Below are 12,471 nucleotides of genomic sequence, written 5' to 3' on the forward strand. Positions count from 1 at the left end.
GTGGCCGTTTTCGTGTGGGTGACACGTAAAAGCACCCACTACACTCTCTGAGTGGTTGGCGTTAGGAAAGGCATCCAGCTGTAGAAACTCTGCCAAATTAGATTGAAGCCTGGTGTTGCCATCCGGTTTCACCAGTCCTCAGTCAAATCGTCCAACCCATGCTAGCATGGAAAGCGGACGTTAAACGATGATGATGATGATGATGATGATGATGATGTATGTATCTGTTCTATATATGAACACTACATCCTCAGCTTTTCACTACATAGACATACATCTGTGTATGAAACTTATATCTACAAGGACTATATAACTTGTACGTGTGTTTATGCATGTATATAATATGCCGATAGATAAATTTTAAAGGATTAAAAACGATGAGCAACAATATAGAACAAAAGATCTGAGACAGCAGAAGTGTTGTTTGTTCTGGTAATTTTGACCCTGATATATATATTATCAAAGGGTGTTTTTACAAACAATATCACAATAAAATACATTAATGGAATGAAAATCTTTCAGGAAGACTGCATTAAATATTGGAAACATATAAATGAAGCTAGAACTAAATATACTAAAATAATAATTACTTATGAATATATATATAGTTTGAAGAGCTATATAGCCTTCACCATTAGAGTCTGATGAGTCATCAAGAGAGCTAAGTGCTTCATGGATGTGAAACCATTGGTCACTCTATGACCAGACATATACTTATGCACCAAGTTTGGAAGTCATTAACTCTAATGTTTTATCCTGATAATTCTTTGTTTTACAACACGGAAGAACTGCTGCATCACTTTTTGAAAGACAATTCATGGTGTCTGATAAAAAATTGTGTTGTTTATGAATATGAGTTCCATCATGGAACCAATGCATCCCAGACAGCTCAAGTCATCAATGCGGTGTTTGGTGAAGATGTGGGGAATGAGCATACTGTACATTGATGGTTTGAGAAGTTTCAGTCTGGAAACTTTAATCGTGAAAATCAGCCCTGGAGTAGACCTGAGACCAAGGTGGATAATGATGAGCTGGAAACTGTAGTTAACTGGAAACCCGTGAGTTAGCTGCAAGGTTTGATGTTTTGATTCCAACTGTATTGGATCATCTGAAACAAATTGGCAAGGTAAAGAAGCTGGACAAGTGGGTACCACATGAACAGAACAAGCATCAAATTACATGTCGTCTCGAAACTTGCTGTTTTTTGCTGTCACGCCATAAAAGTGAACCATTTTTGCATAGTATTGCTATGTGTGATGAAAAATGTATTCTTTTCAACAACAGCAAGCATTCAACATGGTGGTAGGATAGAGACAAAATACCAAAACACAATCCAAAAAAGAATATTCACCAAAAATAGCTACTGGTATCTGTTTGGTTGTCCAGTAGTGCTGGTGTCATCCACTACAGCTTCATGATGTATACATCTGCTAATCAGTTGCAACAAATGTATACATCAACCAATTAGATGAAATGATGAGTAAACTTGCAATTAAACAACCGAAATTGGTCAACAGAGACAAGCCAATTCTCTTGCAAGACAATGCTCAACAACATGTTGCACAAAGAACGCTACTCAAGTTACAGGAACTGAACTTGGAAGTACTCTGTCATCCACTATATTCACTAGACCTTGCACCAACTGTCTATCCCATTTTCCAGGCATTAGACATCTTTTTGCAAGGAAAAAATTTCAAATCTGAAGAAGATGCAAAAACAACCTTTCATGATTTCATCACCTCTTGCTCTCCAGAATTCTTTGCTGCTGACATAAATAAGTTACTGATAAAATGGCAAAATTGTGTTGAAAATTTAGGTGCATAGTTTGATTAACTGCATTGCTTTTTGTAAAATAAACTTTCAGATGAAAATCAGACATATCGTTCTTAATGACCTGATATATATATATGTACATATAAGATGTAGGTGAAAATAGCACAAAAGTAACTCTAAGACATTTCAATTTAAGAAGGAGTTTAATAAAAATGATCTTAGAAATTATATAAAGAAAATATCGGTTTCAATGAATCTTATATTATCAAATATTAGTAAAGATTTATAAAAATTTGAAGTAAAAACAGTTTATCTTCTGTCTGGGGGTCAAGAAAATGTCTTGACAAGGTTCATTAGAAAGGCAAATTTCTTGGACTGTATGGCTGACAGGAAGCTGGTGGCATCTTGGCATCGGGGAGGCAACCAAAACAAGGCTAATGAGTGTGCATGTGTGTGTGTGTCAGTTGTGTGAATGCGTGGATATGGGTGTTATTGGCTGTGAGTGTGTCAGGGTGTTTGCATGTACATGTGTGTATGTGTGTATGCATGTGTGTATGTGTGCATGCAAATACATGTGCATTAGGGTGAGGTTTGTCAATGATGGTCCATTCAATGTTGGGTGTTTCATTCTGGAGATGATAGTGGTGTCTCCAGAGGAAATGAGATAATAAAAGTAGAATTCTCTCTATCCTTGCATCTAAGTAAATGCATATGTACAACTACTACCCCTTCAAGAAGCCCAGTAAGGAAAGCACAAACATCCACAGGAGCTCAGATCACCTACCCCCACTATAATTTGAAATCTAGTCTCATTTATTACCAGAAAAATATCCAAGTTTTTGGCTTATTGGTCACAGGGCTGCTCTCACCCTAATACAATGATGCATTAACAAGCAGTGGGTTTATTGTGAAGTTAGTATATACGGAAAACTCCCAAACCTTAATGCCTGCATCAGAAGGGGTCAAGAAAGAGAAAGATAAGCTTCCATATAACCAAGATGTTTACACCACAACTACTATAAGCTCTTCAACCAACATAAAATCAAGGTGAGTTACCCCTGCATAGATAAAATTGCTTCTGATATTGCACACTACAACAGACACAGACATGCTCCTGCACAACCTCTAGCCCCAACCTATAACATTTGAAACCATACTACCTGCCCTCTAAGAAGATTCTGCCTCTCAAGGGCTCTATTCTATGGATCCATCCTCACACCATCCGATGGCATCACTATATGGGCATGATGACCAGCCAACGATTTCAAGAGAAGCTTCACACTGCATATATGCAGGGAAAGTGTCTCCTTTGGAGATACTGTGACCTGCAGAATGGACGATCATCGACAGGGTTACACTCAAGTCATTTGGTGCCTGAAATTGCCAGCTCTGCCTCTGTGAAAGACTGTACATTCTCCACCAACATGCAGTATCTATCGAAAGGAAATGTGAGCTATTTTATCACTGCTGCCAGAAGTATGTCCTCTGATGAGCTTCAAAACACTGACTATCGATAATCCAGATATACCACCTTAGCATCAGCTGCTCCTCAACACTGTCTGCTCCACAACCAGAAACAAGATTTCTAATCTCCAATGCCTATGCAAACCACATATTGACTCCACAGCCTTATGCCTCACCTTTAACCTATACATTCACCCCCATAAACGTGGTCTGTGTACATAAACACATACATGTACATCTATGTTCACACACACCTATATAGTTCTCTCTCTCTTTCTCTCTCTCTCTCACACACACATTTATGTATGTACATTCCTTCTCCTCATCCTTTTCCCCTACACCACCAAATCTTAGTCCAATACCCATTCCCCACCAGCAATGCTGTTGCAACTATATTAGCATACATTTGTCACACCCACATACATAAATACCAAAAGCATTTATACATGTGTTCATGTGTGTGTGTGTGTATGAGTGTGTATACACACTCACATTTACATACACACAAGACAAAAAACATGCATGTATATATGTTCTTCCAGACAAACAGATATATGCCCATTCTCTTAGGTACATAAGCAAGAATGTGCATACTTACACTTATACACACACATACACATACATACATGCACACACACATATGTACATATATACACATGCTTCTATGTATGTATAATCCTCCTCTCTTCCCTCCTCTATCTATGCCACCAAATCTCATTACTGCCCATTTTCCCTTTTTCATATATATAATTACCTATATAATTTTTTTCTTATTTAGGAGCCAGTATAACTGATTAAGTTAGTCGTTAAAATTTGATTGTAGTCACAACAGTTTTGCTTGATCTATTCACATACATGCATGAACATAGTCACACACATGCACGCACACACACACACACACAGACACACACACACACACACACACACACACACATGCATTCATTCATTCTTTCATATACACATATTTGGTGATTTAGTGATGTAAATGTAAAAATATATAAATGAACATTAGTTTGTCTTTTGGAAGCATTTTTAAATAAATAAATAATATTTATTTTGTTTTATTACACTTTATCTCCATCTTAAACCACTGAATCAGAAATAGAAAATTAAAAGTGAGAAACGTTTTATAGAATGAGAAATTTTCAATAAAAATAGTCATTAATCCTAAATATCATGATTAGTAAAAGAGATTCTTAGTTAGGTAATCTATCAGTTTTTTGACAGAGCAAAGTCTTCTGTGGTGGAGATGTGCTTGCTAATCTCATTAACAAATGAATTTCTTGGCCTCTAGCCTTTCTAGCAATCATTTGCTACTTTGTACTAAAATATTTTCTAGATATAAAAAAGTCCTCATTAAAACATTGATTTTAGATAAAAATAAAATGTCAGACTTACCTGTTAGCATAATACATTTTTTCAAACCTTGCACTAAATATAATTTCACGCAAAACAATTTATCAAGCACTTACCTGCAAAAGATAAAAACAAACATATTTTGAGTTATATTATTTTTATATTATTTACAAAATTGTATACACACAGTTCCCTCTATTTCTGTTTGTCAAATCCTTTCAATAAATTCTTCAGATCTTTTATTACCATTAAAAACCAATTTAGTGAGACATCACACGTCAGTTCGTTACTGGTGTGATGGCACTTGTATAATTTAGTTTACTTATTCCCCAACCTCACAATTAATATCATCATCATCATTGTTGTTCTTATTTTATGCTTATTTTTTCCCATTACCTCAATAGGTTGGGCAAGTCTTACATCATTTTACCAGTCATGAAAGTCCTTCATCATCTGATAACATTGTTGTGCTTATCATGTTACTTATTTTTAGCATAAATAATAGTTGAATACCTTTCCTATCACCAGCTACTTCACTAAGGAGCATTGGAGGACCTGTGCGAGTGTGTGTGCGTATGTGTATGCACACACACCCGCATACTCACTCACACATTCATACACTCTTGCACACACACGTGTATATGACCTAGAATCAACACTTTGTCTTGGTTCTTTCACTATGTGAGCGCCTCACATATGCCTAATCTGCACATTGGTTCACATCCCTTGTATGGTTTGGCAGAATTTATAATAGTTCAATGTATATTAAATTTAACTCCTTTTGATTTTTAATACACTCAGCTACAAATTCTAAGTTTTAGGTTTACAAAGAAGTGATTGCTTATCATAATCCACTTTTACATATAGCCTGTAGTCAAACTTATGTAATATCTCTAGTTATTATGTGCTTTCACAGTGTAGTTATGTGTCACATTACTACATATACAATTACTATCGAAGGGACACCTAGTAGAAGAGCTACAGTTACAAACAAAATTACCATTCATCATCATCATCGTCGTTTAACGTCCGCTTTCCATGCTGGCATGAGTTGGACGGTTTGACTGGGGGATGGCAAGAGAGAAGGCTGCACCAGGCTCCAATCCGATCTGGCAGAGTTTCTACAGTTGGATGCCCTTGTTAATGCCAACCACTCCGAGAGAGTAGTGGGTGCTTTTTACTTGCCCCCAGCACGAGGGCAAGTCAGGTAGTACTGGCCTCAACCACGTTTGAATGGTGCTTTTTACGTGCCACCGACATGGGAGCCAGTTAGGCAGCACTGGTAATGAATACACTCAAATTGTGCTTTTTACGTGCCACCAGCATAGCACTAGTTAGCCGGCATTGGCATCGACCACACTCAAATGGTGCTTTTTACGTGCCACTGGCATGGGAGCCAGTCAGGCGGTACTGGTAATGATCATGCTCGAAAGGTGCTTTTAACATGGCACTGGCATGGGTGCCAATCAGGTGGTACTGTTATTGGCCCCGAAAACAATTTCGCTTGCCTCAACAGGTCTTCACAAGTGCTGTTTTTTGCCCAATAATTGAAGGGTACTCTTAAATGAGCTGGTTATGTTGCACTGGCATATGCCATGGTTACAGTCTCACTTGGCTTGCCGGGTCTTCTCAGGCACAGCATATCTACGAAGGTCTCGGTCACTTGTCGGTGAGGCCCAATGTTCAAAGGTCGTGCTTAATCACCTCATCCCAGGTCTTCCTAGGTCTACCTCTTCCACAGGTTCCTTCTACTGCTAGGATGTGACACTTGTTCACACAGCTGTCCTCATCCATATGCAAAACATGACCATACCAGTGCAGTCATCTCTCTTGCACACCACATCTGATGCTTCTATGTCCAACTTTTCTCTCAGAGTGCTTACAGTCTGTCGTGTATGCACACTGACATTATATATCCAGCAGAGCATACTAGCTTCCTTCCTTGCAAGCTTACACATGTCCTCAACAGTCACAGCCCATGTTTCACTGCGATGTAGCATGGCTGTTCGTATACATGCGTCATACAGTCTACCTTTTACTTTGAGTGAGAGGTGCTTTGTCACCAGCAGAGGTAGGAGCTCTCTGAACTTTGCCCAGGCTATTCTTATTTTAGCAGCTACACTCTCAGAGCATCCACCCCAACTACTGAATTGGTCACCTAGGTAACAGAAGCTATCAACTACTTGTAGTTTTTCTTCCTGGCATGTGACAGAAGCTGTTTTCTGCACATTTTCAGTGTTTATTGCTCTTGAGCATTTGCCACACAGCAAAAACTATCTTCCTAGTTAGCTCTCCTTTGATATTGCTGCACCTCTTATGTGTCCATAACTTACACTGGGTACATCTTATAGAGTTTCTGCCTACGCCTTTTCTTCAGATGGAGCAGGGCCATCTACCTGAAGGGGTTTGTGGTTTGTCTGCCTTCCTACTTACTAAGACTTTGGTTTTTGCTAGATTGAATTTAAGGCCCTTCGATTCTAGACCTTGCTTCCACACCTGAAAGTTCTCCCCTAGTTCTGATAGTGACTCAGCTATTAGAGCAAGATCATCAGCATACAGAAGCTTCCAGGGGCATCCTGTCTTGAATTCCTCTGTTATTGCCTGGAGGACAATGATGAATAAGAGGAGGCTGAGAACTGATCCTTGGTGGACCCCTACCCCTACCAGGAATTCTTCACTGGACTCATTGTCAAAGCCTCAATTACTGATAGAATCCCTGTACATGGCTTGTACAGCTCTCACTAATCGTTCATCTATCCCTAGTTTCTGCATTGATCCCCAGATAAGGGATAGGGGGACCCTGTCAAAGTCTTTCTCCATGTCAACGAAAGCTAGGTACAGAGGTTTATCTTTTGCTAGGTATTTCTCCTGCAGCTGTCTTACCCGAAATATAGCATCAGTGGTGCTTTTCCCTGGCATGAACCCAAACTGCATCTCATCTAAACTGACTCTCTCCCTAATTAGTTGGGCTATGACCCTCTCCGTGACTTTCATTACCTGGTCCAACAACTTGATACCTCTGTAATTATTTGTATCTAAAGCGTCACCTTTACCTTTGCAGCAGTTGACTATGGTGCTGCTACACCAGTCATTGGGTATGACTCCTTCATGCATCACCTGATTGACTATATGGGTGACAAGACTATAGCCACCACCACGAGATATTTTAAACATCTCTGCAGTGATTACTGATGGGCCAGGGGCTTTCCCTGTCTTCATACTCTTAATTACTTTATCTACCAAGGTACTGTTAATTCAGATAGCTGGTTCCTCCGTTTGCGCACTGAAGTCACCAGCCACAAAGAGAAGGTCCCTGTCATTCGTCGATGAATGTCTGCAAGACATTCATCTGCAAGAGGGTGTCATAAAATCGGTCTTTCTATTCATCAGGTAGCTCCAGCTGTAGGGCATAGGCTGAGATAATAGTTGCTAACCCATGTTGCAGCACTAATCTAATCTCAAGTATTCTATCACAGACTCTGACTACTTTGATTATCTTATCAACCCATTTCTTTGCAAGAAGTGTACCTATACCCCCAACCCTGTCAGTGTTCCCTGCCCAGAAAATCTTATACCTTTGTTCTTTGCTTGTGAGGAACCTAGCAGATCTTCCTCTTCTTGGATGCAGCACAGATCTACATGCCTCTATTCATGCATCTCAACAATTTCACCAGGCCTACTTCTCAGTGTGCCAACATTAAGTGTGCCAACCCTGAGGGTGTGTGAGGTGTGGGTCCATGAGACCCTGGGATGGGGGACAGCAGCATCATGTACCTGAAAAGAAAGCTCGCATTTGGCAGAACTCATAGACATACAATAGCCTTCAGCCTGCATACACTACAACATCATTTTATGCACTACATAATCACTACATTACGTAGGAGATAGACCCAAAGTAGGGACTGGGGAACATTGAGCCTTTGTAGGTGTTCATGGGAGAGACATCCGATAGAGGTCAGAGGATAGAGACTTCCGGTACAGGAGGTGGGGCGGGAAGGTTGGGCACACTGCGAAACAACAAAAACTCAAGCTGCTGGTGTGAGAGAATATTGATGATAATAATGAAAATTCTTAACTAGAGCTATAACCAAGAGTTTTCGGTTGGCCAAACTGTGACAAAATGAGATAAATGAATGAATAAGTGACAATAATAAATTAGCGTGAAAGAGAGGGAGAAAGGGGGAGAGTTGGATTGAGCGAAGGGATCTTAAGTTTTCTTTTTACCTTTATTACTATTATTTAGATTTCAGCTAATACAATGTGCTTTAGAGTATACCCTAGAATTCAGTAACTTACACAAATTATGTAATTCCTTTCCCATAGTGGTGGAAGCAGGCATGCTTAACCCCAAAGCTTCATGCCTAATCTTAATATGTCTCTCCAAATTTTTTCACTATTTAGAATAGGCAGGCTATAAACTGTTTGTTTTACTGCATAACACTTACTTCCTTCAACTCTTATTCTCAGTTTTCAACCCTATATTAGATTTTGTACCATTAATTTGTCTAGTTTTACTGAGATTTTTGTATACGTCTGATAGTATCAGTGTTCTGGCAGAAAATTCCTTCTAAGTATTTCAAAGATCTTTGATAGATATTTTTTCCTGGTTATGGAAAGGTGGATAACAACAGGTAATATTTGCTTTTTGTATTTATTTTCTTACTTATCATTACTTTCTAAGCTGGAGATCAGGGCATATTATCAAGATACAAGAAGGTAGATAAAGAGAGATCAAGGACAGAAAATTATGAATGGCTAGGTGGGTAGGTTCGCAAGAGTGTGAAAGGATAGTAACAAACTGTAAATATAAGAACAGAAGTGAATGCAGTGAATGTTGAACATGGATGGAGGCATGAACAATGGGAAATCTCAGTTTGGAGGAAAGTGAGGAAAATAGGAGTGGGTCATGGAAGGGAGGTGACATGTCATGATACATAAAAAAATACATCACACACATATATGTGTGTAGTGTGTATGTGAGCATATGCATACATATGAGCGAGGTCATTGCCAGTGCCCCTGGACTAGCTCTTGTGCAGGTGGCACATAAAATACACCATTTTGAGCATGGCCGTTGCCAGTACTGACTGACTGGCCTTCATGCCGGTGGCATGTAAAAGCACCCACTACACTCTCAGAGTGGTTGGCGTTAGGAAGGGCATTCAGCTGTAGAAACTCTGCCAAATCAGATTGAAGCCTGGTGTAGCCATCTGGTTTCACCAGTCCTCAGTCAAATCATCCAACCCATGCTAGCATGGAAGGCAGATGTTAAACGATGAGGATGATGATGATGATGTGTGTATATATTTGTATATACATGTACACACATACATCCTGTTTTATATATACATATATATGTATATAATGTATATGCCTTATTGCACAACTTGTTACATGTACATGTGTGCATGCATGCATGTGTGTGTGTGTGTAACATGCTGTATGACAAGGCAGCAGTGCATGTTTAACTCGCTTTAAGTCACTCAGTTTATTTAACCTCAAATTATTCTGGCAGATTCAAGCATGAACCTCTGATTACTGTTGTTTGTCATCATCAAAGAACATCACATCCCAGTTGATGGTGTGTGTTTATAATACACATGATTCATTGATGCAAGGGGGCTTTGAGACACCACAATGTTTTGACCCTACTGTGTGTCTCCTCAGTCAAAGCTACCTTACTGAACTAATGAACCTAACAATAGTACTGGTGCTTGTTTATAAGTATCAGCAAACAAACTATTTTCTGATGGTGGCTGATGTCTATCAAACAGATAATATTATATGAGGTGTATGCAGAAGAATGGGAATCCTCACAACAACACATCCATTCATCCTCAATACATTCTGTGAGATATCAAGAATGAATATTTGATCATTTTTGTCTTTTGTCATCAGAGAATATCTCCTCCCTTCCGAAGTTTTGTAAGATTTTCTATGAAAATCTACAGTTCACAAAGTTTAGTGAATTTGGACAACTCAGCAACTTTTATTCAGTATAGATTGATTTCAAGGATCAATACTCTTATCCTCATAACTCATCTTTCCACTCAACTTATTTATATTGTTTCCATGTAATCGTTTTAACATCTTTGTATTTTCTGTTATTCAGTCACAACATAAGAGATAATCAGGCTTTATATAAGAAACATTACTATGTTGTTAGCAAGAGAGCTCAGAAAACTTCAGACATTGATACATATATATAAATATATCTTATACATTATGTGTGTGCATGTATGTATGTATGTATGTAAGTCATGTGTCTGTGAACATATGTGATTATGTATTGGTATTAAGTCATTCACAGTAGCAGTTAATTTTAGTGCTGTTTACTGATGGAAACTGTGAAGGTATTGACTGGAAATTGAATACATACAACAATGATGAGGATCTTAATCACAATCACTACAAAGCAGAAGGGTGAGGCAAGGAATAGTATATGAATACTTGAGACTGTGGTGGAAAGACTTCAAACTAACAGTGCATGCCAAGAAATCTAAGTACAAAGATTAAAGCTAATAAGATAAGAAATAAATAGACAGATAAAGAGTAAAATAAAATGAGAAAATACAAATATAAAATAGAAATAATATAAATACTGATTATAAAAAGATCAAATAACAAAAGAAAGAAAAATGATATAGAAGTAAATAAATATATTATAAAATAAAAAGACATTACATAAATCAATGAATAATAAAACCTGTTATATTTTGAAAAAAGAAATGTTAAGTGAATTAGAAGAAATGTGTTTGTTTGTTTTGAAAGAGTTAATGAAGTGTGTATAAGTTATAAAGCTATTGATGTATATCACCTAAAGTCAGCATAGCCTTCACTGTAATAACTAAAACAAATTAGAGAACACTCCAGAGATTAGTACTCAGAATGATGTTATTTAGTAAAATAATTAAATTTGAATTTTCCATTCAAATATCATAGTTTAATACTGCCTTCAGGTCCCCATTGGTTGACTTTATTATAAGTAAATTATACCTACATATATACATATTTCTCTCTATATGTCTGTGTAGATGACTATATATGTATATGTATATATATATTATTTTGTTTAAAAGAGTTCCAACACTGTCTGTTTTTTATGTTTTATTTATATTCCTGCAGAACCAATGTGGGGTATAGAATATGGAATATACAATATATAATATAATATACAATATATAATATAAAATAAAATAAAATAAAAATGGATGGCACCATGAAAGAAAGTATTGAATGTAGATGAAATATTGAGTGTTCAATATAAAGGATCAAATATATAAATATAAATATATAAAGGCGACTCGAGTTTCAGAGCTATTTCCCTTCGTCATGGCCGGTATGACAGACTTTAACAGACTGTATATATATATATATATGTGTGTGTGTGTGTGTGTGTGTGCTTATATATATGTATGTATGTATATATATGTATATACATATGTAGATAAAAAACAAAGAACAAACACAACAGGAAAAAGACAACATGAGGATGAGGTACATGTAAAGTATTAGTAGATGCTCAAGGAAGGAAAGAAAGGTAATTATTACATTTACAGCAAAGCTCTTTGTCAGAAACAGGAGACAGAGGAAAAGTTCAAGAGAAAAGAAAGACAGAGGAAAAAAAATTGCCAATGATCCACATGTGGTTACATATATATAGTTGAAATTTATAGAAAAACAAAAGACAAAGACAGGTGTATGAACAACAAGCAAGTGTTATAGTTTGACGTTCAGGAAAAATGAAAATGTATTTTATGTTTTGAGCCTACGCTCTTCAACAGAAAGGAATAAGAGAAGATAAACAGAGAGAGAATGAAAAAACATAAACTTGTAGATTTCAGCGGCCCAGCATGATAAATGTATATATATATATAT

Source organism: Octopus bimaculoides, chromosome 8 (genome assembly GCF_001194135.2).
Source record: "Octopus bimaculoides isolate UCB-OBI-ISO-001 chromosome 8, ASM119413v2, whole genome shotgun sequence".
In the NCBI taxonomy this organism is placed as follows: domain Eukaryota; kingdom Metazoa; phylum Mollusca; class Cephalopoda; order Octopoda; family Octopodidae; genus Octopus; species Octopus bimaculoides.